This window comes from Bombina bombina, chromosome 11, assembly GCF_027579735.1.
Source record: "Bombina bombina isolate aBomBom1 chromosome 11, aBomBom1.pri, whole genome shotgun sequence".
NCBI lineage: Eukaryota > Metazoa > Chordata > Amphibia > Anura > Bombinatoridae > Bombina > Bombina bombina.
Window position 1 is genome coordinate 22,085,325 of NC_069509.1, and position 24,691 is coordinate 22,110,015.

Below are 24,691 nucleotides of genomic sequence, written 5' to 3' on the forward strand. Positions count from 1 at the left end.
ATGTTATGTGTTTACAAGAACAGTAGGAGGCAGCAGTTTATAACTATGTTATGTGTTTAGAAGAACAGTAGGAGGCAGCAGTTTATAACTATGTTATGTGTTTACAAGAACAGTAGGAGGCAGCAGTTTATAACTATGTTATGTGTTTATGTGAACAGTAGGAGGCAGCAGTTTATAACTATGTTATGTGTTTGCAAGAACAGTAGGTGGCAGCAGTTTATAACTATATTATGTGTTTATGTGAACAGTAGGAGGCAGCAGTTTATAACTATGTTATGTGTATGCAAGAACAGTTGGTGGCAACAGTTTATAACTATGTTATGTGTGTATGTGAACAGTAGGAGGCAGCAGTTTATAACTATGTTATGTGTTTATGTGAACAGTAGGAGGCAGCAATTTATAACTATGATATGTGTTTATGTGAACAGTAGGTGACAGCAGTTTATAATTATGTTACGTGTTTATGTGAACAGTAGGAGGCAGCAGTTTATAACTATGTTATGTGTTTATGTGAACAGTAGGAGGCAGCAGTTTATAACCATGGTATGTGTTTATGTGAACAGTAGGAGGCAGCAGTTTATAACTATGTTATGTATTTATGTGAACAGTAGGTGACAGCAGTTTATAACTATGTTATGTGTATGCAAGAACAGTGGGTGACAGCAGTTTATAACTATGTAATGTGTATGCAAGAACAGTAGGTGACAGCAGTTTATAACTATGTTATGTGTTTGCAAGAACAGTAGGAGGCAGCAGTTTATAACTATGTTATATGTGTGCAAGAACAGTAGGTGGCAGAAGTTTATAACTATGTTATGTGTATGCAAGAACAGTAGGTGGCAGCAGTTTATAACTATGTTATGTGTTTACAAGAACAGTAGGAGGCAGCAGTTTATAACTATGATATGTGTTTATGTGAACAGTAGGAGGCAGCAGCTTATAATTATGTTATGTGTTTATGTGAACAGTAGGAGGCAGCAGTTTATAACTATGATATGTGTTTATGTGAACAGTAGGTGACAGCAGTTTATAACTATGTTATGTGTTTATGTGAACAGTAGGAGGCAGCAGTTTATAACTATGTTATGTGTTTATGTGAACAGTAGATGGTAGCAGTTTATAACTATGTTATGTGTTTATGTGAACAGTAGGAGGCAGCATTTTATAACTATGTTATGTGTTTATGTGAACAGTAGGTGGCAGCAGTTTATAACTATGTTATGTGTATGCAAGAACAGTAGGTGGCAGCAGTTTATAACTATGTTATGTGTTTATGTGAACAGTAGGAGGCAGCAGTTTATAACTATTTTATGTGTCTGCAAGAACAGTAGGAGGCAGCAGTTTATTACTATGTTATGTGTCTGCAAGTACAGTAGGTGACATCAGTTTATAACTATGTTATGTGTTTGCAAGAACAGTGGGTGGCAGCAGTTTATAACTATGTTATGTGTTTGCAAGAACAGTAGGTGGCAGCAGTTTATAACTATGTTATGTGTTTATGTGAACAGTAGGAGGCAGCAGTTTATAACTATTTTATGTGTCTGCAAGAACAGTAGGAGGCAGCAGTTTATTACTATGTTATGTGTCTGCAAGAACAGTAGGTGACATCAGTTTATAACTATGTTATGTGTTTGCAAGAACAGTAGGTGGCAGCCGTTTATAACTATGTTATGTGTTTGCAAGCACAGTAGGTGGCAGCAGTTTATAACTATGTTATGTGTATGCAAGAACAGTAGGTGGCAGCAGTTTATAACTATGTTATGTGTTTACATGAACAGTAGGTAGCAGCAGTTTATAACTATGTTATGTCTATGCAAGAACAGAAGGTGGCAGCCGTTTATAACTATGTTATGTGTTTGCAAGAACAGTAGGTGGCAGCAGTTTATAACTATGTTATGTGTATGCAAGAACAGTAGGTGGCCGCAGTTTATAACTATGTTATGTGTTTACAAGAACAGTAGGAGGCAGCAGTTTATAACTATGTTATGTGTTTGCAAGAACAGTAGGTGGCAGCAGTTTATAACTATGTTATGTGTATGCAAGAACAGTAGGTGGCAGCAGTTTATAACTATGTTATGTGTTTACAAGAACAGTAGGAGGCAGCAGTTTATAACTATGTTATGTGTTTACAAGAACAGTAGGAGGCAGCAGTTTTTAACTATGTTATGTGTTTACAAGAACAGTAGGAGGCAGCATTTTATAACTATGTTATGTTTTTACAAGAACAGTAGGAGGCAGCAGTTTATAACTATGTTATGTGTTTACAAGAACAGTAGGAGGCAGCAGTTTATAACTATGTTATGTGTTTACAAGAACAGTAGGAGGCAGCAGTTTATAACTATGTTATGTGTTTATGTGAACAGTAGGAGGCAGCAGTTTATAACTATGTTATGTGTTTGCAAGAACAGTAGGTGGCAGCAGTTTATAACTATATTATGTGTTTATGTGAACAGTAGGAGGCAGCAGTTTATAACTATGTTATGTGTATGCAAGAACAGTTGGTGGCAACAGTTTATAACTATGTTATGTGTGTATGTGAACAGTAGGAGGCAGCAGTTTATAACTATGTTATGTGTTTATGTGAACAGTAGGAGGCAGCAATTTATAACTATGATATGTGTTTATGTGAACAGTAGGTGACAGCAGTTTATAATTATGTTACGTGTTTATGTGAACAGTAGGAGGCAGCAGTTTATAACTATGTTATGTGTTTATGTGAACAGTAGGAGGCAGCAGTTTATAACTATGTTATGTGTTTATGTGAACAGTAGGAGGCAGCAGTTTATAACTATGTTATGTATTTATGTGAACAGTAGGTGACAGCAGTTTATAACTATGTTATGTGTATGCAAGAACAGTGGGTGACAGCAGTTTATAACTATGTAATGTGTATGCAAGAACAGTAGGTGACAGCAGTTTATAACTATGTTATGTGTTTGCAAGAACAGTAGGAGGCAGCAGTTTATAACTATGTTATATGTGTGCAAGAACAGTAGGTGGCAGAAGTTTATAACTATGTTATGTGTATGCAAGAACAGTAGGTGGCAGCAGTTTATAACTATGTTATGTGTTTACAAGAACAGTAGGAGGCAGCAGTTTATAACTATGATATGTGTTTATGTGAACAGTAGGAGGCAGCAGCTTATAATTATGTTATGTGTTTATGTGAACAGTAGGAGGCAGCAGTTTATAACTATGATATGTGTTTATGTGAACAGTAGGTGACAGCAGTTTATAACTATGCTATGTGTTTATGTGAACAGTAGGAGGCAGCAGTTTATAACTATGTTATGTGTTTATGTGAACAGTAGATGGTAGCAGTTTATAACTATGTTATGTGTTTATGTGAACAGTAGGAGGCAGCATTTTATAACTATGTTATGTGTTTATGTGAACAGTAGGAGGCAGCAGTTTATAACTATGTTATGTGTTTATGTGAACATTAGGTGACAGCAGTTTATAACTATGTTATGTGTATGCAAGAACAGTAGGTGACAGCAGTTTATAACTATGTTATTTGTATGCAAGAACAGTAGGAGGCAGCAGTTTATAACTATGTTATGTGTGTGCAAGAACAGTAGGTGGCAGCAGTTTATAACTATGTTATGTGTATGCAAGAACAGTGGGTGACAGCAGTTTATAACTATGTTATGTGTATGCAAGAACAGTAGGTGACAGCAGTTTATAACTATGTTATGTGTTTGCAAGAACAGTAGGGGGCAGCAGTTTATATCTATGTTATGTGTTTACAAGAACAGTAGGACACAGCAGTTTATAACTATATTATGTGTATGCAAGAACAGTAGGTGGCAGCAGTTTATAACTATGTTATGTGTATGCAAGAACAGTAGGTGGCAGCAGTTTATAACTATGTTATGTGTTTATGTGAACAGTAGGAGGCAGCAGTTTATAACTATTTTATGTGTCTGCAAGAACAGTAGGAGGCAGCAGTTTATTACTATGTTATGTGTCTGCAAGAACAGTAGGTGACATCAGTTTATAACTATGTTATGTGTTTGCAAGAACAGTGGGTGGCAGCAGTTTATAACTATGTTATGTGTTTGCAAGAACAGTAGGTGGCAGCAGTTTATAACTATGTTATGTGTTTATATGAACAGTAGGAGGCAGCAGTTTATAACTTTGTTATGTGTTTGCAAGAACAGTAGGAGGCAGCAGTTTATAACTATGTTATGTCTTTGCAAGAACAGTAGGAGGCAGCAGTTTATTACTATGTTATGTGTCTGCAAGAACAGTAGGTGACATCAGTTTATAACTATGTTATGTGTTTGCAAGAACAGTGGGTGCCAGCAGTTTATAACTATGTTATGTGTTTGCAAGAACAGTAGGTGGCAGCAGTTTATAACTATGTTATGTGTTTACAAGAACAGTAGGTGGCAGCAGTTTATAACTATGTTATGTGTTTGCAAGAACAGTAGGTGGCAGCAGTTTATAACTATGTTATGTGTTTATATGAACTGTAGGAGGCAGCAGTTTATAACTTTGTTATGTGTTTGCAAGAACAGTAGGAGGCAGCAGTTTATAACTATGTTATGTCTTTGCAAGAACAGTAGGTGGCAGCAGTTTATAACTATGTTATGTGTTTGCAAGAACAGTAGGTGGCAGCAGTTTATAACTATGTTATGTGTTTGCAAGAACAGTAGGTGGCAGCAGTTTATAACTATGTTATGTGTTTATATGAACAGTAGGAGGCAGCAGTTTATAACTTTGTTATGTGTTTGCAAGAACAGTAGGAGGCCGCAGTTTATAACTATGTTATGTGTTTACAAGAACAGTAGGTGGCAGCAGTTTATAACTATGTTATGTGTTTACAAGAACAGTAGGAGGCAGCAGTTTATAACTATGTTATGTGTTTACAAGAACAGTAGGAGGCAGCAGTTTATAACTATGTTATGTGTATGCAAGAACAGTAGGTGGCAGCCGTTTATAACTATGTTATGTGTTTGCAAGCACAGTAGGTGGCAGCAGTTTATAACTATGTTATGTGTATGCAAGAACAGTAGGTGGCAGCAGTTTATAAATATGTTATGTGTTTACATGAACAGTAGGTAGCAGCAGTTTATAACTATGTTATGTGTATGCAAGAACAGTAGGTGGCAGCCGTTTATAACTATGTTATGTGTTTGCAAGAACAGTAGGTGGCAGCAGTTTATAACTATGTTATGTGTATGCAAGAACAGTAGGTGGCAGCAGTTTATAACTATGTTATGTGTTTATGTGAACAGTAGGAGGCAGCAGTTTATAACTATGTTATGTGTTTACAAGAACAGTAGGTGGCCGCAGTTTATAACTATGTTATGTGTTTACAAGAACAGTAGGAGGCAGCAGTTTATAACTATGTTATGTGTTTGCAAGAACAGTAGGTGGCAGCAGTTTATAACTATGTTATGTGTATGCAAGAACAGTAGGTGGCAGCAGTTTATAACTATGTTATGTGTTTACAAGAACAGTAGGAGGCAGCAGTTTATAACTATGTTATGTGTTTGCAAGCACAGTAGGTGGCAGCAGTTTATAACTATGTTATGTGTATGCAAGAACAGTAGGTGGCAGCAGTTTATAACTATGTTATGTGTTTACAAGAACAGTAGGAGGCAGCAGTTTATAACTATGATATGTGTTTATGTGAACAGTAGGAGGCAGCAGCTTATAATTATGTTATGTGTTTATGTGAACAGTAGGAGGCAGCAGTTTATAACTATGATATGTGTTTATGTGAACAGTAGGTGACAGCAGTTTATAACTATGTTATGTGTTTATGTGAACAGTAGGAGGCAGCAGTTTATAACTATGTTATGTGTTTATGTGAACAGTAGATGGTAGCAGTTTATAACTATGTTATGTGTTTATGTGAACAGTAGGAGGCAGCATTTTATAACTATGTTATGTGTTTATGCGAACAGTAGGAGGCAGCAGTTTATAACTATGTTATGTGTTTATGTGAACATTAGGTGACAGCAGTTTATAACTATGTTATGTGTATGCAAGAACAGTAGGTGACAGCAGTTTATAACTATGTTATTTGTATGCAAGAACAGTAGGAGGCAGCAGTTTATAACTATGTTATGTGTATGCAAGAACAGTGGGTGACAGCAGTTTATAACTATGTTATGTGTATGCAAGAACAGTAGGTGACAGCAGTTTATAACTATGTTATGTGTTTGCAAGAACAGTAGGGGGCAGCAGTTTATATCTATGTTATGTGTTTACAAGAACAGTAGGACACAGCAGTTTGTAACTATATTATGTGTATGCAAGAACAGTAGGTGGCAGCAGTTTATAACTATGTTATGTGTATGCAAGAACAGTAGGTGGCAGCAGTTTATAACTATGTTATGTGTTTATGTGAACAGTAGGAGGCAGCAGTTTATAACTGTTTTATGTGTCTGCAAGAACAGTAGGAGGCAGCAGTTTATTACTATGTTATGTGTCTGCAAGAACAGTAGGTGACATCAGTTTATAACTATGTTATGTGTTTGCAAGAACAGTGGGTGGCAGCAGTTTATAACTATGTTATGTGTTTGCAAGAACAGTAGGTGGCAGCAGTTTATAACTATGTTATGTGTTTATGTGAACAGTAGGAGGCAGCAGTTTATAACTATGTTATGTGTTTGCAAGAACAGTAGGAGGCAGCAGTTTATTACTATGTTATGTGTCTGCAAGAACAGTAGGTGACATCAGTTTATAACTATGTTATGTGTTTGCAAGAACAGTGGGTGCCAGCAGTTTATAACTATGTTATGTGTTTGCAAGAACAGTAGGTGGCAGCAGTTTATAACTATGTTATGTGTTTGCAAGAACAGTAGGTGGCAGCAGTTTATAACTATGTTATGTGTTTGCAAGAACAGTAGGTGGCAGCAGTTTATAACTATGTTATGTGTTTATATGAACAGTAGGAGGCAGCAGTTTATAACTTTGTTATGTGTTTGCAAGAACAGTAGGAGGCAGCAGTTTATAACTATGTTATGTCTTTGCAAGAACAGTAGGTGGCAGCAGTTTATAACTATGTTATGTGTTTGCAAGAACAGTAGGTGGCAGTAGTTTATAACTATGTTATGTGTTTGCAAGAACAGTAGGTGGCAGCAGTTTATAACTATGTTATGTGTTTATATGAACAGTAGGAGGCAGCAGTTTATAACTTTGTTATGTGTTTGCAAGAACAGTAGGTGGCAGCAGTTTATAACTATGTTATGTGTTTACAAGAACAGTAGGAGGCAGCAGTTTATAACTATGTTATGTGTTTACAAGAACAGTAGGAGGCAGCAGTTTATAACTATGTTATGTGTATGCAAGAACAGTAGGTGGCAGCCGTTTATAACTATGTTATGTGTTTGCAAGCACAGTAGGTTGCAGCAGTTTATAACTATGTTATGTGTATGCAAGAACAGTAGGTGGCAGCAGTTTATAAATATGTTATGTGTTTACATGAACAGTAAGTAGCAGCAGTTTATAACTATGTTATGTGTATGCAAGAACAGTAGGTGGCAGCCGTTTATAACTATGTTATGTGTTTGCAAGAACAGTAGGTGGCAGCAGTTTATAACTATGTTATGTGTATGCAAGAACAGTAGGTGGCAGCAGTTTATAACTATGTTATGTGTTTATGTGAACAGTAGGAGGCAGCAGTTTATAACTATGTTATGTGTTTACAAGAACAGTAGGTGGCCGCAGTTTATAACTATGTTATGTGTTTACAAGAACAGTAGGAGGCAGCAGTTTATAACTATGTTATGTGTTTGCAAGAACAGTAGGTGGCAGCAGTTTATAACTATGTTATGTGTATGCAAGAACAGTAGGTGGCAGCAGTTTATAACTATGTTATGTGTTTACAAGAACAGTAGGAGGCAGCAGTTTATAACTATGTTATGTGTTTGCAAGCACAGTAGGTGGCAGCAGTTTATAACTATGTTATGTGTATGCAAGAACAGTAGGTGGCAGCAGTTTATAACTATGTTATGTGTTTACATGAACAGTAGGTAGCAGCAGTTTATAACTATGTTATGTGTATGCAAGAACAGTAGGTGGCAGCCGTTTATAACTATGTTATGTGTTTGCAAGAACAGTAGGTGGCAGCAGATTATAACTATGTTATGTGTATGCAAGAACAGTAGGTGGCAGCAGTTTATAACTATGTTATGTGTTTACATGAACAGTAGGTAGCAGCAGTTTATAACTATGTTATGTGTATGCAAGAACAGTAGGTGGCAGCCGTTTATAACTATGTTATGTGTTTGCAAGAACAGTAGGTGGCAGCAGTTTATAACTATGTTATGTGTATGCAAGAACTGTAGGTGGCAGCAGTTTATAACTATGTTATGTGTTTACAAGAACAGTAGGTGGCCGCAGTTTATAACTATGTTATGTGTTTACAAGAACAGTAGGAGGCAGCAGTTTATAACTATGTTATGTGTTTGCAAGAACAGTAGGTAGCAAGAGTTTATAACTATGTTATGTGTATGCAAGAACAGTAGGTGGCAGCAGTTTATAACTATGTTATGTGTATGCAAGAACAGTAGGTGGCAGCCGTTTATAACTATGTTATGTGTTTGCAAGCACAGTAGGTGGCAGCAGTTTATAACTATGTTATGTGTATGCAAGAACAGTAGGTGGCAGCAGTTTATAACTATGTTATGTGTTTACATGAACAGTAGGTAGCAGCAGTTTATAACTATGTTATGTGTATGCAAGAACAGTAGGTGGCAGCCGTTTATAACTATGTTATGTGTTTGCAAGAACAGTAGGTGGCAGCAGTTTATAACTATGTTATGTGTATGCAAGAACAGTAGGTGGCAGCAGTTTATAACTATGTTATGTGTTTATGTGAACAGTAGGAGGCAGCAGTTTATAACTATGTTATGTGTTTACAAGAACAGTAGGTGGCCGCAGTTTATAACTATGTTATGTGTTTACAAGAACAGTAGGAGGCAGCAGTTTATAACTATGTTATGTTTTTGCAAGAACAGTAGGTGGCAGCAGTTTATAACTATGTTATGTGTATGCAAGAACAGTAGGTGGCAGCAGTTTTATAACTATGTTATGTGTTTACAAGAACAGTAGGAGGCAGCAGTTTATAACTATGTTATGTGTTTACAAGAACAGTAGGAGACAGCAGTTTATAACTATTTTATGTGTTTACAAGAACAGTAGGAGGCAGCATTTTATAACTATGTTATGTGTTTACAAGAACAGTAGGAGGCAGCAGTTTATAACTATGTTATGTGTTTACAAGAACAGTAAGAGGCAGCAGTTTATAACTATGTTATGTGTTTACAAGAACAGTAGGAGGCATCAGTTTATAACTATGTTATGTGTTTATGTGAACAGTAGGAGGCAGCAGTTTATAACTATGTTATGTGTTTACAAGAACAGTAGGAGGCAGCAGTTTATAACTATGTTATGTGTATGCAAGAACAGTAGGTGACAGCAGTTTATAACTATGTTATGTGTTTACAAGAACAGTAGGACATAGCAGTTTATAACTATGTTATGTGTTTGCAAGAACAGTAGGTGACAGAAATTTATAACTATGTTATATGTATGTATGAACAGTAGGTGACAGCAGTTTATAACTATGTTATGTGTTTGCAAGAACAGTAGGTGGCAGCAGTTTATAACTATATTATGTGTTTATGTGAACAGTAGGAGGCAGCAGTTTATAACTATGTTATGTGTATGCAAGAACAGTTGGTGGCAACAGTTTATAACTATGTTATGTGTGTATGTGAGCAGTAGGAGGCAGCAGTTTATAACTATGTTATGTGTTTATGTGAACAGTAGGATGCAGCAATTTATAACTATGATATGTGTTTATGTGAACAGTAGGTGACAGCAGTTTATAATTATGTTATGTGTTTATGTGAACAGTAGGAGGCAGCAGTTTATAACTATGTTATGTGTTTATGTGAACAGTAGGAGGCAGCAGTTTATAACTATGTTATGTGTTTATGTGAACAGTAGGAGGCAGCAGTTTATAACTATGTTATGTATTTATGTGAACAGTAGGTGACAGCAGTTTATAACTATGTTATGTGTATGCAAGAACAGTGGGTGACAGCAGTTTATAACTATGTTATGTGTATGCAAGAACAGTAGGTGACAGCAGTTTATAACTATGTTATGTGTATGCAAGAACAGTAGGAGGCAGCAGTTTATAACTATGTTATGTGTGTGCAAGAACAGTAGGTGGCAGAAGTTTATAACTATGTTATGTGTATGCAAGAACAGTAGGTGACAGCAGTTTATAACTATGTTATGTGTTTGCAAGAACAGTAGGAGGCAGCAGTTTATATCTATGTTATGTGCTTACAAGAACAGTAGGACACAGCAGTTTATAACTATGTTATGTGTATGCAAGAACAGTAGGTGGCAGCAGTTTATAACTATGTTATATGTATGCAAGAACAGTAGAAGGCAGCAGTTTATAACTATGTTATATGTATTCAAGAACAGTAGGTGACAGCAGTTTATAACTATGTTATGTGTATGCAAGAACAGTAGATGACAGCAGTTTATAACTATGTTATGTGTATGCAAGAACAGTAGGAGGCAGCAGTTTATAACTATGTTATGTGTTTATGTGAACAGTAGGAGGCAGCAGTTTATAACTATGTTATGTGTATGCAAGAACAGTAGGTGACAGCAGTTTATAACTATGTTATGTGTTTACAAGAACAGTAGGACACAGCAGTTTATAACTATGTTATTTGTTTGCAAGAACAGTAGGTGACAGCAGTTTATAACTATGTTATGTGTTTGTATGAACAGTAGGTGACAGCAGTTTATAACTATGTTATGTGTTTATGTGAACAGTAGGAGGCAGCAGTTTATAACTATGTTATGTGTATGCAAGAACAGTTGGTGGCGACAGTTTATAACTACGTTATGCGTGTATGTGAACAGTAGGAGGCAGCAGTTTATAACTATGTTATGTGTTTATGTGAACAGTAGGAGGTAGCAGTTTATAACTATGATATGTGTTTATGTGAACAGTAGGTGACAGCAGTTTATAACTATGTTATGTGTTTATGTGAACAGTAGGAGGCAGCAGTTTATAACTATGTTATGTGTTTATGTGAACAGTAGGTGGCAGCAGTTTATAACTATGTTATGTGTTTATGTGAACAGTAGGAGGCAGCAGTTTATAACTATGTTATGTGTTTATGTGAACATTTGGAGGCAGCAGTTTATAACTATGTTATGTGTTTATGTGAACAGTAGGTGACAGCAGTTTATAACTATGTTATGTGTATGCAAGAACAGTATGTGACAGCAGTTTATAACTATGTTATGTGTATGCAAGAACAGTAGGTGACAGCAGTTTATAACTATGTTATGTGTATGCAAGAACAGTAGGAGGCAGCAGTTTATAACTATGTTATGTGTGTGCAAGAACAGTAGGTGGCAGCAGTTTATAACTATGTTATGTGTTTATGTGAACAGTAGGAGGCAGCAGTTTATAACTATGTTATGTGTTTATGTGAACAGTAGGAGGCAGCAGTTTATAACTATGTTATGTATTTATGTGAACAGTAGGTGACAGCAGTTTATAACTATGTTATGTGTATGCAAGAACAGTGGGTGACAGCAGTTTATAACTATGTTATGTGTATGCAAGAACAGTAGGTGACAGCAGTTTATAACTATGTTATGTGTATGCAAGAACAGTAGGAGGCAGCAGTTTATAACTATGTTATGTGTGTGCAAGAACAGTAGGTGGCAGAAGTTTATAACTATGTTATGTGTATGCAAGAACAGTAGGTGACAGCAGTTTATAACTATGTTATGTGTTTGCAAGAACAGTAGGAGGCAGCAGTTTATATCTATGTTATGTGCTTACAAGAACAGTAGGACACAGCAGTTTATAACTATGTTATGTGTATGCAAGAACAGTAGGTGGCAGCAGTTTATAACTATGTTATATGTATGCAAGAACAGTAGAAGGCAGCAGTTTATAACTATGTTATATGTATTCAAGAACAGTAGGTGACAGCAGTTTATAACTATGTTATGTGTATGCAAGAACAGTAGATGACAGCAGTTTATAACTATGTTATGTGTATGCAAGAACAGTAGGAGGCAGCAGTTTATAACTATGTTATGTGTTTATGTGAACAGTAGGAGGCAGCAGTTTATAACTATGTTATGTGTATGCAAGAACAGTAGGTGACAGCAGTTTATAACTATGTTATGTGTTTACAAGAACAGTAGGACACAGCAGTTTATAACTATGTTATTTGTTTGCAAGAACAGTAGGTGACAGCAGTTTATAACTATGTTATGTGTTTGTATGAACAGTAGGTGACAGCAGTTTATAACTATGTTATGTGTTTATGTGAACAGTAGGAGGCAGCAGTTTATAACTATGTTATGTGTATGCAAGAACAGTTGGTGGCGACAGTTTATAACTACGTTATGCGTGTATGTGAACAGTAGGAGGCAGCAGTTTATAACTATGTTATGTGTTTATGTGAACAGTAGGAGGTAGCAGTTTATAACTATGATATGTGTTTATGTGAACAGTAGGTGACAGCAGTTTATAACTATGTTATGTGTTTATGTGAACAGTAGGAGGCAGCAGTTTATAACTATGTTATGTGTTTATGTGAACAGTAGGTGGCAGCAGTTTATAACTATGTTATGTGTTTATGTGAACAGTAGGAGGCAGCAGTTTATAACTATGTTATGTGTTTATGTGAACATTTGGAGGCAGCAGTTTATAACTATGTTATGTGTTTATGTGAACAGTAGGTGACAGCAGTTTATAACTATGTTATGTGTATGCAAGAACAGTATGTGACAGCAGTTTATAACTATGTTATGTGTATGCAAGAACAGTAGGTGACAGCAGTTTATAACTATGTTATGTGTATGCAAGAACAGTAGGAGGCAGCAGTTTATAACTATGTTATGTGTGTGCAAGAACAGTAGGTGGCAGCAGTTTATAACTATGTTATGTGTATGCAAGAACAGTAGGTGACAGGAGTTTATAACTATGTTATGTGTTTGTATGAACAGTAGGTGACAGCAGTTTATAACTATGTTATGTGTTTATGTGAACAGTAGGAGGCAGCAGTTTATAACTATGTTATGTGTATGCAAGAACAGTTGGTGGCGACAGTTTATAACTACGTTATGCGTGTATGTGAACAGTAGGAGGCAGCAGTTTATAACTATGTTATGTGTTTATGTGAACAGTAGGAGGTAGCAGTTTATAACTATGATATGTGTTTATGTGAACAGTAGGTGACAGCAGTTTATAACTATGTTATGTGTTTATGTGAACAGTAGGAGGCAGCAGTTTTTAACTATGTTATGTGTTTATGTGAACAGTAGGTGGCAGCAGTTTATAACTATGTTATGTGTTTATGTGAACAGTAGGAGGCAGCAGTTTATAACTATGTTATGTGTTTATGTGAACATTTGGAGGCAGCAGTTTATAACTATGTTATGTGTTTATGTGAACAGTAGGTGACAGCAGTTTATAACTATGTTATGTGTATGCAAGAACAGTATGTGACAGCAGTTTATAACTATGTTATGTGTATGCAAGAACAGTAGGTGACAGCAGTTTATAACTATGTTATGTGTATGCAAGAACAGTAGGAGGCAGCAGTTTATAACTATGTTATGTGTGTGCAAGAACAGTAGGTGGCAGCAGTTTATAACTATGTTATGTGTATGCAAGAACAGTAGGTGACAGGAGTTTATAACTATGTTATGGTTTTTTTCAAGAACAGTAGGAGGCAGCAGTTTATATCTATGTTATGTGTTTACAAGAACAGTAGGACACAGCAGTTTATAACTATATTATGTGTATGCAAGAACAGTAGGTGGCAGCAGTTTATAACTATGTTATGTGTTTACATGAACAGTAGGTAGCAGCAGTTTATAACTATGTTATGTGTATGCAAGAACAGTAGGTGGCAGCCGTTTATAACTATGTTATGTGTTTGCAAGAACAGTAGGTGGCAGCAGTTTATAATTATGTTATGTGTATGCAAGAACTGTAGGTGGCAGCAGTTTATAACTATGTTATGTGTTTACAAGAACAGTAGGTGGCCGCAGTTTATAGCTATGTTATGTGTTTACAAGAACAGTAGGAGGCAGCAGTTTATAACTATGTTATGTGTTTGCAAGAACAGTAGGTTGCAGCAGTTTATAACTATGTTATGTGTATGCAAGAACAGTAGGTGGCAGCAGTTTATAACTATGTTATGTGTATGCAAGAACAGTAGGTGGCAGCCGTTTATAACTATTTTATGTGTTTGCAAGCACAGTAGGTGGCAGCAGTTTATAACTATGTTATGTGTATGCAAGAACAGTAGGTGGCAGCAGTTTATAACTATGTTATGTGTTTACATGAACAGTAGGTAGCAGCAGTTTATAACTATGTTATGTATTTATGTGAACAGTAGGAGGTAGCAGTTTATAACTATGTTATGTGTTTATGTAAACAGTAGGAGGCAGCAGTTTATAAGGTAGGAATATTCTGATTGGCTGATGGAATCAGCCAATCAGAATCAAGTTCAATCAGAATCAAGTTCAATCAGCCAATCGAATTGAACTTGATTCTGATTGGCTGATTCCATCAGCCAATCAGAATATTCCTACCTTAATTCCGATTGGCTGATAGAATCCTACTATGTTATGTGTTTATGTTAACAGTAGGAGGCAGCAGTTTATAACTATGTTATGTGTAGGCAAGAACAGTAGGTGACAGCAGTTTATAACTATGTTATGTGTATGCAAGAACAGTAGATGACAGCAGTTTATAACTATGTTATGTGTATGCAAGAACAGTAGGAGGCAGCAGTTTATAACTATGTTATGTATTTATGTGAACAGTAGGAGGTAGCAGTTTATAACTATGTTATGTGTTTATGTGAACAGTAGGAGGCAGCAGTTTATAAGGTAGGAATATTCTGATTGGCTGATGGAATCAGCCAATCAGAATCAAGTTCAATCAGAATCAAGTTCAATCAGCCAATCGGATTGAACTTGATTCTGATTGGCTGATTCCATCAGCCAATCAGAATATTCCTACCTTAATTCCGATTGGCTGATAGAATCCTATCAGCCAATCGGAATTCGAGGGACGCCATCTTGGATGACGTCATTTAAAGGAACCGTCATTCATCGTTCAGTCGTCGGCCAGGATGGATGTTCCGCGTCGGAGGTCTTCAGGATGCTGCCGCTCCGCTCCGGATGGATGACGATAGAAGATGCCTCTTGGATGAAGACTTCAATCGGATGGAAGACCTCTTCTTGCTCTGCTTGGATGAAGAATTTGGCTCGGCTGGGTGAAGACGACTCAAGGTAGGGAGATCTTCAGGGGCTTAGTGTTAGGTTTATTTAAGGGGGGTTTGGGTTAGATTAGGGGTATGTGGGTGGTGGGTTGTAATGTTGGGGGGGGGGTATTGTATGTTTTTTTTTACAGGCAAAAGAGCTGAACTTCTTGGGGCATGCCCCGCAAAGGGCCCTGTTCATGGCTGGTAAGGTAAAAGAGCTTTGAACTTTAGTAATTTAGAATAGGGTAGGGCATTTTTTTATTTTGGGGGGCTTTGTTATTTTATTAGGGGGCTTAGAGTTGGTGTAATTAGTTTAAAATTGTTGTAACATATTTCTAATGTTTGTAAATATTTTTTTATTTTTTGTAACTTAGTTCTTTTTTATTTTTTGTACTTTAGTTAGTTTATTTCATTGTATTTATTTGTAGGAATTGTATTTAATTTATTTATTGATAGTGTAGTGTTAGGTTTAATTGTAGATAATTATAGGTATTTTATTTAATTAATTTATTGATAGTGTAGTGTTAGGTTTAATTGCAACTTAGGTTAGGATTTATTTTACAGGTAAATTTGTAATTATTTTAACTATTTTAGCTATTAAATAGTTCTTAACTATTTAATAGCTATTGTACCTGGTTAAAATAAATACAAAGTTACCTGTAAAATAAATATTAATCCTAAAATAGCTATAATATAATTATTAATTGATATTGTAGCTATATTAGGATTTATTTTACAGGTAAGTATTTAGCTTTAAATAGGAATAATTTATTTAATAAGAGTTAATTAATTTCGTTAGATTAAAATTATATTTAATTTAGGGGGGTGTTAGGGTTAGACTTAGCTTTAGGGGTTAATAAATTTATTAGAGTAGCGGTGAGGTCTGGTCAGCATATTAGGGGTTAATACTTGAAGTTAGGTGTCAGCGATGTTAGGGAGGGCAGATTAGGGGTTAATACTATTTATTATAGTAGCGGTGAGATCCGCTCGGCAGATTAGGGGTTAATAAGTGTAGGCAGGTGGAGGCGACGTTGAGGGGGGCAGATTAGGGGTTAATAAATATAATATAGGGGTCGGCGGTGTTAGGGGCAGCAGATTAGGGGTACATAAGTATAACGTAGGTGGCGGTCGGCAGATTAGGGGTTAAAAAAATGTAATCGAGTGGCGGCGATGTGGGGGGACCTCGGTTTAGGGGTACATAGGTAGTTTATGGGTGTTAGTGTACTTTAGAGTACAGTAGTTAAGAGCTTTATGAACCGGCGTTAGCCCAGAAAGCTCTTAACTACTGACTTTTTTCTGCGGCTGGAGTTTTGAATTCTAACGCTCACTTCAGCCACGACTCTAAATACCGGAGTTAGAAAGATCCCATTGAAAAGATAGGATACGCAATTGACGTAAGGGGATCTGCGGTATGGAAAAGTCGCGGCTGAAAAGTGAGCGTTAGACCCTTTTTTGACTGACTCCAAATACCGGCGGTAGCCTAAAACCAGCGTTAGGAGCCTCTAACGCTGGTTTTCACAGCTACCGCCAAACTCCAAATCTAGGCCTAAGAGCTTTCAGCATACAATAAATGTTTGTGATAATTATATCCTACATCTGAAAATTGAACAATGTACCTATAATAAGTGTACTACTGTTATTGTACTTCATAAACTTCTAAATTTTCTTGAAAATGTCAATAAAAAAGTTTAAAATGAAAATAAAAATAGTGAGCTAGATTTATAGATGCTCGTTATTTTGCTGAAGCAGCTTGTTGTTCAGATCATGTTTGAATTTCATTGTGGCTCAACTCACCTATCTTTTCTACCCAGTCATCACTGTGCAATCCTGCCAATAATGTTAAATGGTGTTAAATGCCCCAGTAATTGATATTTCCCACAGCAAATTTGGATCCATCAGAAAAGTGAAATACAATAAATAAAAAAACTTGGAAAACGCATTTAAAAATTGTGCCCTGTAAATATTCAATATTCGCATCTGTTAGGTTATACTAAAGTAGTCTTGTTTGATAGAGCAGTATGTGTATTAGTAAACTCGCACCTCAACAGTAACTCTGATGCAGGATTTAGAAAGGCGCCATTGCCTGTTTTTAGGATGTTGTTTCATGGTTGTGGTTCACTATCTTAAAGCTGATGAGGTTTTTTTTCTTTTTTTTTTCTATTTTTCTTTTCTGCATATGTCAGATTCAACTCATTAATGTTATTTTTTATTAGCTTTAATTAGTTTTTTAGTTTTTTTTTCATGTTTATGATGCTGGTATCATAGACAGTAGAAATATTTCGACTCTACGGAATATTGAGAAACAAAAGTGGATAATTAATTTAATTGGAAATTGTATGAATCTAGGTAAATATTATGAGTATCTCATTAAAGGGACAGTCAACACCAGAATTTTTTTTGTTTAAAAATATAGATAATCCCTTTATTACCCATATTCTAGTTTTGCATAACAAACACAGTTATATTATTACACATTTTATCTCTGTGATTACCTTGTATCTAAGCCTCTGCAGACTTCCCCCTTATTTCAGTTCTTTTGACAGACTTGCACTTTAGCCAATCAGTGCTCACTCCTTGGTAACGTCACGTGCATGAGCACAATGTTATCTATGCGAAACACATGAACTAATTCCCTCTAGTGGTGATAAACTGTTAAAATGCTTTTTAGATTAGAGGCGGCCTTCAAGGTCTAAGAAATTAGCATATGAACCTCCAAGGTTTAGCTTTCAACTAAGAATACCAAGAGAACAAAGCAAAATTGGTGATAAATGTAAATTGAAAAGTTTTTTTAAAATGACATGCCCTATTTGAATCATGAAAGGTTTTTTTGGACTTGACTGTCCCTTTAATATCTTCAATACTATAATTTAATTAATGCAAAGTGATGCAAATAAATAAAAGGTACTTACCAGTGATGAACCAATAAGCCTAAAACAAACAAACACAAGTTAATGAAAATAATACTGTCCAACGAAGTTCCGTGATACAGTTACAATTCATTTATCTATAATAACAATAATAAAAATAATAATAATGATGAAGCTAGCAGACTCAGAACAAACTGAAAGCTGGTTCTAATAATTCACACAAGAGCTGGCAAACTCAGCAGAATGACTCCTGCATATAGGGGCTACCATGAGCCTCTACTCAAATAAATAAACGTGTATTTATGCCAGGTTTGCTAGGGGACCACTATTACAACAGTATCATCTGGCAATTAAAACCTATAGCCAAACTTTATTTGAAAGAGTAGCTTCTGGGCTTTAAGTGAAAACAAATTGTGTGCTCTGTTAGAGCATGTCATTTTAACATTAATGTACCTAAAGTGTGTGCATGGTATCTGTTCTTTTTAACGCAGTGTGTGTTATGTTTTTCTACATACTGTACTGTGATTTGTGCTTTTATGTATTTGTTGGCATGCGTGTGGAATGATCTGACCCTTTAAAGGCTGTGCATGTCATATGTGCCTGAACCTTTAGAACTGTGTGAGCATAGGATGAGCTGTCCCTTTAAGGCTGTGTTCATTTGTGTTTGTATGTACTGTGCTCTGAATTGTGTGTGTGCCTGCCCCTTTAAGAGAGAGTGGAAGTGGGGTGGGCTGTATGCGCTGTGTTTGTGTATGCCTGTACATGTGGCATGAATTGACATTTTGAAGACTGTGGCCTCTAGTTATGAAGCCGTCTACTTACCTGCATTCGCCGGCCCAATACGCTCGCCTAAGCTCGCCTCACATCGCTGCCGCGGACCTGAATACGCTCGGCAAAGTTATCAATAAATCTGTCAAAAAGCCGCGCACCAAGAACGGGACTCATCAATCTCGCTGCTCTTCGGCTTTTTTACAGCTTTATACTATACTGTTCTACCCCCTATACCGACGCCACCAGAGCCCCACGCAACTAAATAAAGTTATTAACCCCTAAACCACCGCTCCTAGACCCCGCCGCAACTATAATAAATATATTAACCCCTAAACCTACATTATACCTATTAACCCCTAATCTGACGCCCCCTATACCGCCGCCACCTACATAAACTTATTAACCCCTATCCTGCCGATCCCGGACCCCGCCGCAACTAAATAAATTGTTTAACCCCTAAACTGCTGCTCCTGGACCCCGCCACAACTATAATAAATATATTAACCCCTAAACCTAAGTCTAACACTAACCCTAACACCCCCCTTACTTAAATATTAATTAAATAAATCTAAATAATATTACTCTTATTAACTAAATTAATCCTATTTAAAACTAAATACTAAATACTTACCGATAAAATAAACCCTAATATAGCTACAATATAACTAATAGTTACATTGTAGCTATTTTATGATTTATTTTTATTTTACAGGCAAGTTTGTATTTATTTTAACTAGGTACAATAGTTATTAAATAGTTATTAACTATTTAATAGTTACCTAGTTAAAATAAAGACAAATTTACCTGTAAAATAAAAACTAACCTAAGTTACAATTACACCTAACACTACACTATACTTAAATAAATTATTCCTATTTAAAACTAAATACTTACCTGTAAAATAAACCCTACAATAGCTACAATGTAATTAATAATTATATTGTAGCTATTTTAGGATTTATTTTTATTTTACAGGTAACTTTGTATTTATTTTAACTAGGTACAATAGTTATTAAATAGTTATTAACTATTTAATAACTACCTAGCTAAAAGAAATACAAAATTACCTGTAAAATAAATCCTAACCTAAGTTACAATTAAACCTAACACTACACTATCATTAAATTAATTAAATAAATTAGCTACAAATACATACAATTAAATGCAATTAAATAAACTAAACTAAATTTTTAAAAACCCCCACTAAATTACAGAAAATAAAAAAATATTACAAGATTTTTAAACTAATTACACTTAATCTAAGCCCCCTAATAAAATAAAAAAAAAACCAAAATAATAAAAGTCCCTACCCTATTCTACATTACAAAGTAATCAGCTCTTTTACCAGCCCTTAAGAGGGCTTTTTGCGGGGCATTGCCCCAAAGTAAATGACGTCATCCAAGATGGCGTCCCTCAAATTCCAATTGTTTTTTTTCCAATCAGCCAATCGGATTGAACTTCAATCTGATTGGCTCAGCCAATCAGATTTTTCCTACCTTAATTCCAATTGGCTGAGAGAATCCTATCAGCCAGTGGGAATTCGAGGGACGCCATCTTGGATGACGTTATTTAAAGGAACCAACATTCGTCGTTAGTCCGTCGGCCAAGGAGGATGCTCCGCGCCGGAGGTCTTGAAGATGGAGCCGCTCCTCGTTGGATGGATGAAGATAGAAGATGCCGCTTGGATGAAGATGTCTGCCGGTCCGGATGTCCTCTTCTGCCCGGATAGGATGAAGACTTCTGCCGGTCTGGATGTCCTCTTCTGCCCCATCGGATGAAGACTTCGGCCTGGCTGGGTGAAGACAACTCAAGTTATGGAGATCTTCAGGGGGTTAGTGTTAGTTTTTTTTAAGGGGGGTTTTGGTGGGTTAGAGTAGGGGTATGTGGGTGGTGGGTTTTAATGTTGGGGGTTTTTTATTTTTTTTACAGGTAAAAGAGCTGATTACTTTGGGGCAATGCCCCGCAAAAAGCCCTTTTAAGGGCTGGTAAAAGAGATGATTACTTTGTAATGTAGAATAGGGTAGGGACTTTTTTTATTTGTTTATTTTTTTAATTTTATTAGGGGGCTTAAATTAGGTGTAATTAGTTTAAAAATCTTGTAATATTTTTTTATTTTCTGTAATTTAGTGTGTTTTTTTAATTTAGTTTAGTTTATTTAATTGTATTTAATTGTATGTATTTGTAGCTAATTTATTTAATTAATTTAATGATAGTGTAGTGTTAGGTTTAATTGTAACTTAGGTTAGGATTTATTTTACAGGTACTTTTGTATTTCTTTTAGCTAGGTAGTTATTAAATAGTTAATATCTATTTAATAACTATTGTACCTAGTTAAAATAAATACAAAGTTGCCTGTAAAATAAATATAAATACTAAAAAAGCTACAATGTAACTATTAGTTATATTGTAGCTATATTAGGGTTTATTTTATCGGTAAGTATTTAGTTTTAAATATGATTAGTTTAGTTAATAAGAGTAATATTATTTAGATTTATTTAATTAATATTTAAGTTAAGGGGGTGTTAGGGTTACTGTTAGACTTAGGTTTAGGGGTTAATAATTTTATTATAGTGGTGGCGGTGTAGGGGGGGCAGTATAGGGGTTAATAAATTTATTATAGGTGGCGGCGGTATAGGGGGGCAGGATAGGGGTTAATAGGTATTATGTAGGTGGCGGCGGAGTCCGGGAGCGGCGGTTTAGGGGTTAACATATTTATTATAATTGCGGAGGGGTCCGGGAGCGGCGGTTTAGGGGGTAATAACTTTATTTAGTTGCGGCAGGGTAGGGGGGCAGATTAGGGGTGTTTAGACTCGGGGTACATGTTAGGGTGTTAGGTGTAGACATTTCCCATAGGAATCAATGGGATATCGGGCAGCAGCAAACATGAGCTTTCGCTATGGTCAGACTCCCATTGATTCCTATGGGATCCGCCACCTCCAGGGCGGCAGATTGAAATCCAGGTACGCTGGCCCGGAATAGTGGCGAGCGAACCTGGTAGTAGTTTAATAACTACCAAAAGTAGTCAGATTGTGCCGAACTCCCTGTGCAAGGAGGGAAGGGTACTACACACAGTACTCCCTTCTTCACTACGTTTATTCTGGTGCTACCCCTGTGCAAGGAGGGAGGGGTACTACACACTGTGCTCCCTTCTTCACTACACCCATTCTGGTGCTACCCCTGTGCAAGGAGGGAGGGGTACTACACACTGTGCTCCCTTCTTCACTACACCCATTCTGGTGCTACCCCTGTGCAAGGAGGGAGGCGTACTTCACACTGTGCTCCCTTCTTCACTAAATTTATTCTGGTGCTACCCCTGTGCAAGGAGGGAGGGGTACTACACACTGTGCTCCCTTCTTCACTACACTCATTCTGGTGCTACCCCTGTGCAAGGAGGGAGGGGTACTTCACACTGTGCTCCCTTCTTCACTACACCTATTCTGGTGCTATTCCTGTGCAAGGGGGAAGGGGTACTACACACTGTGCTCCCTTCTTCACTACACTCATTCTGGTGCTACCCCTGTGCAAGGAGGGAGGGGTACTACACACTGTTTTCCCTTCTTCACTACACCCATTCTGGTGCTACCCCTGTGCAAGGAGGGAGGGGTACTACACACTGTGCTCCCTTCTTCACTACACTCATTCTGGTGCTACCCCTGTGCAAGGAGGGAGGGGTACTACACACTGTGCTCCCTTCTTCACTACATTCATTCTGGTGCTACCCTTGTGCAAGGAGGGAGGGGTACTACACACTGTGCTCCCTTCTTCACTACATTCATTCTGGTGCTACCCCTGTGCAAGGGGGGGGAGGGGTACTACACACTGTGCTCCCTTCTTCACTACACTCATTCTTGTGCTACCCCTGTGCAAGGAGGGAGGGGTACTTCACACTGTGCTCCCTTCTTCACTACACCTATTCTGGTGCTATTCCTGTGCAAGGGGGGAGGGGTACTACACACTGTTTTCCCTTCTTCACTACACCCATTCTGGTGCTACTCCTGTGCAAGGAGGGAGGGGTACTACACACTGTGCTCCCTTCTTCACTACATTCATTCTGGTGCTACCCCTGTGCAAGGAGGGAGGGGTACTACACACTGTGCTCCCTTCTTCACTACACTCATTCTGGTGCTACCCCTGTGCAAGGAGGGTGGGGTACTACACACTGTGCTCCCTTCTTCACTACACCCATTCTGGTGCTACCCCTGTGCAAGAGGGGAGGGGTACTACACACTGTGCAACATGCTTCACTACACTCATTCTGGTGCTACCCCTGTGCAAGGAGGGAGGGGAACTACACACTGTGCTCCCTTCTTCACTACACTCATTCTGGTGCTACCCCTGTGCAAGGAGGGAGGGGTACTACACACTGTGCTCCCTTCTTCACTACTCTCATTCTGGTGCTAACTCTGTGCAAGGAGGGAGGGGTACTACACACTGTGCTCCCTTCTTCACTAAATTCATTCTGGTGCTACCCCTGTGCAAGGGGGGAGGGGTACTACACACTGTGCTCCCTTCTTCACTACATTCATTCTGGTGCTACCCCTGTAGAAGGGGGGAGGGGTACTACACACTGTGCTCCCTTCTTCACTACACCCATTCTGGTGCTACCCCTGTGCAAGGAGGGAGGGGTACTACACACTGTGCTCCCTTCTTCACTACATTCATTCTGGTGCTACCCCTGTGCAAGGGGGGAGGGGTACTACACACTGTGCTCCCTTCTTCACTACATTCATTCTGGTGCTTCCCCTGTGCAAGTGGGAGGGGTACTATACACTGTGCTCCCTTCTTCCCTACACTCATTCAGTTGCTACCCCTGTGCAAGGAGGGAGGGGAACTACACACTGTGCTCCCTTCTTCCCTACACTCATTCAGTTGCTACCCCTGTGCAAGGAGGGAGGGGTACTACACACTGTGCTCCCTTCTTCACTACATTCATTCTGCTGCTACCCCTGTGCAAGAGGAGAGGGGTACTACACACTGTGCTCCCTTCTTCACTACACTCATTCTGGTGCTACCCTGTGCAAGGAGGGAGGGGAACTACACACTGTGCTCCCTTCTTCACTACACTCATTCTGGTGCTACCCTGTGCAAGGAGGGAGGGGAACTACACACTGTGCTCCCTTCTTCACTACACCCATTCTGGTGCTACCCCTGTGCAAGGAGGGAGGGGTACTACACACTGTGCTCCCTTCTTCACTACACCCATTCTGGTACTACCCCTGTGCAAGGGGGGAGGGGTACTACACACTGTGATCCCTTCTTCACTACATTCATTCTGGTGCTACCCCTGTGCAAGAGGAGAGGGGAACTACACACTGTGCTCCCTTCTTCACTACACCCATTCTGGTGCTACCCCTGTGCAAGGAGGGAGGGGAACTACACACTGTGCTCCCTTTTTCACTGGACCTATTCTGGTGCTACCCCTGTGTAAAGAGGGAGGGGTACTACACACTGTGCTCCCTTCTTCACTACACCCATTCTGGTGCTACCACTGTGTAAGGGGGGAGGGGTACTACACACTGTGCTCCCATCTTCACTACACTCATTCTGGTGCTACCCCTGTGCAAGGAGGGAGGGGAACTACACACTGTGCTCCCTTCTCCACTAAATTCATTCTGGTGCTACCCCTGTGCAAGAGGAGAGGGGTACTACACACTGTGCTCCCTTCTTCACTGCACCCATTCTGGTGCTACCCCTGTGCAAGGAGGGAGGGGTACTACACACTGTGCTCCCTTCTTCACTGCACCCATTCTG

General features: G+C 38.0%; 1 long non-coding RNA gene across 1 annotated transcript in view; it reads right to left on the bottom strand.

Moving 5' to 3' along the window:
- Positions 1 to 24,691, bottom strand: part of LOC128642195 (uncharacterized) — a 52,023-nt gene that overhangs the window by 5,281 nt on the left and 22,051 nt on the right. The window contains exon 2 of the long non-coding RNA XR_008399630.1: positions 18,212 to 18,230. This is a non-coding gene — a long non-coding RNA (uncharacterized LOC128642195). The remainder of the gene's footprint in view (positions 1 to 18,211; positions 18,231 to 24,691) is intronic.